The 2427-nt window shown below is 38.4% G+C and overlaps 1 non-coding gene across 1 annotated transcript; it reads left to right on the top strand.

Annotated features, from left to right (window-relative positions):
- Window positions 1–559: 559 nt before the first annotated feature.
- Window positions 560–1859, top strand: LOC111022644 (FCS-Like Zinc finger 2). The gene is made up of 2 exons (XR_015787121.1): window positions 560–965; window positions 1304–1859. It is a non-coding gene; the product is annotated as an FCS-Like Zinc finger 2 (transcript).
- Window positions 1860–2427: the final 568 nt, after the last annotated feature.

Here is a 2427-nt window from a genome sequence, read left to right as displayed (position 1 = left end):
TTCTCGTACAAATGATGACGTCACCACCTCTCCAGCTGAGAGGGCGAAACCTAGCCCCTGGGCCCCACCCATCCTTTTTCCTTTTCTACCCTCCCTTTTCAATTTATTTACATTGATGCTACTGCTTTGGTCTATTTACGTGGTTCCCTCGTTAAATGGTAAAAAGTAACTCATTAGTTAAATTGAACATAGCTCAAGTGGTTAAGGTATCGATTTTTGATAAAAAAGTTATGAGTTCAAACCTCCACTTCCACAATACTCGAAAAAAAAAAGACAATCCATTAGAATGAATTTTGATAACCCCATCCGAACTATAGTTCAACGATATTTATGTTCGATTAAAAAAGTTGTTTGATTATACTAGTTTAGGAGTCTTAAGTTCGAACCTTCTGTGAGTTTAATACCAGATATCTTTAATGTCTTCCGGGTCTAAGATAGTTGTGGGTGTCTCTGGAGCAAAGTTGAAAGTTACAACTCATAATTATATATAGAAAAAAAATGAGTAAATAAATAAAAAAGGTAACATTTCAATATTTGATTAGTTCCCAAAACTTGGTGGGAGAAGGGGGAGGAGATTTAGGTAAATTGAGGCACAATTTCTTCCCCAAGTTGTAATTTGAGCCAACGGATTCAGTCTGAAAACCTGCAGTGGTTTCCATTTTTCTCCTCAGTTCTCTCTCTCTCTATAAAACCCTTCGTCCTCTCTGAAGCCAAAATCCCTCTCCCATGGATTCCTCCAAGCCCTCCAGAAGACCCTGCTTCCTCCAAGAAGACGACGGCCTCGCCTCTTTCGCCGACATGGACCCCGCCGTCTCCGCCCATCGCTTCTTCTCCCGCCCCCGGAGCTTCCGCCGCCTCCCCTCCGCCGCCGCCGCCACGCCGGAAGACCCTCACCCTCATTTCTTGGATTCTTGCTTCCTTTGCCGCAAACCCCTCGCAGATAACGCCGATATCTTCATGTACAGGTTCGTCGATTCCCCCTTTGTTTTCTTGTGGTTTAAGTTCTTGATTGGTCCGTTGGGGGTTTTTTCCTGCTCTGGGTTCTGATTTGATTTGGTTTTTCTCGCCCGAGGAACTCGGAAATCGCTGTCGATTTTGATTTCTCTGTTTCCGAACAGGGGATTCGGGTTCTGTTTGGGCGATTGTGATTTCGTTTCTGGGTTTCGTTTGGTTGTGAATTTCTTTCGTGGAAATCTTTAGGGTGTTCATTTTCTGGGCATCCAAACAGTGGATGAAACTGGGGATTTAGGGGAGAGGTTATTGGGAAATGGGGAACTAAATTTTGCTTGATTTTGTTTTGCAGAGGCGACACCCCATTTTGCAGCGAAGAGTGCAGAGAAGAACAAATAGAAATAGACGAAGCGAAAGAGAAAAAGTGGAGAAGATCTTTCCTCGGCGGCCATGAAAGCTCTGAGGAAAAAAGATCAGAGAAGATCCACTTCGCCCAATAAATCCTCCCCTCCCAACGACTACCCTCTCCGCGCCGGCACCGTCGCCGCCGCATAGATTCCGACACACAAAAACAAAAACAAAAACAAGAACAAAACCGGGGAACAAGGAGAAGAAGAAGATGAAGGAAATGGACTTTTTTTTTTCTTTTTTGTGGTTTAGAATCTGCAAAAGGGGAAGAGAATGACCAAATTTGGAAATTTTTTTGCTTCCCTTTTTTTTTTTTTTGTTTTTTGTTTTTTGGTGGTTTAGAACTGAGAGCACTCTCTGAATATACATATGGAGTAGGGAAAGGGGAGTGGTTGCCTCTTCTTGCGACTGCCTTTTTTTTTTTCTTTTTCCTTTTCTTTTTTCCCCTCTTTTGGGCTTTATTTGAGATATCAGATAAATAACATTCAGAATTTACTGTTTTTCTTGGCTTTTTTTTAATTATGGGTGTAAAAAGAACAGTGAATTTGCTTTTCAGTTCAATCAATATATTGAATATCTGTTAGGTGAGAATAGTGGATTTTTTTTTTTTTCTGGAGAAATAAATTTTTGATATGAACTTGTAACTTGTAACTTGTAAGTAAGTTTTAGCCGACAAAATTGTTTTTTACGTGTATTGAATATGTATGGTAGTATAACATTAATTAAGATTTTAGGAAAAAAGTAATATTCGAGCTTTTTCTTTGTTTTTCGAGTTTTGGAACAATTACTTGATTAAGGATGGTTTTATTGAAAGGGGTGAATTTCTTTTTTTAGATTAAGTTAATGAGGACCATAATGTATCCATTTTTTGTTTCTGTTTTTTTTTTTTTAATTAACATTATAGGATCTCTACACCCCTAATTTAAGAACAGTAAAAAAGAAAAATATAAAATATAAATGATTATCAAAGGTTTAGATTTCTTAATAAAATTGAAAACTATGAATAAGAAAAATAAATGTTACCAAACGAGTTTGAAATGTTCCAGCAGAAATGAGATTTGAGGTCAA

The sequence above is a fragment of the Momordica charantia genome (genome assembly GCF_013281855.1).
Source record: "Momordica charantia cultivar OHB3-1 chromosome 10 unlocalized genomic scaffold, Mcharantia_2.0 BLBB01000010.1, whole genome shotgun sequence".
Taxonomy (NCBI): Eukaryota; Viridiplantae; Streptophyta; class Magnoliopsida; order Cucurbitales; family Cucurbitaceae; genus Momordica; species Momordica charantia.
Note: the sequence above shows the minus strand (reverse complement) of the source record. Positions and strands in the feature narration are given on the sequence as shown.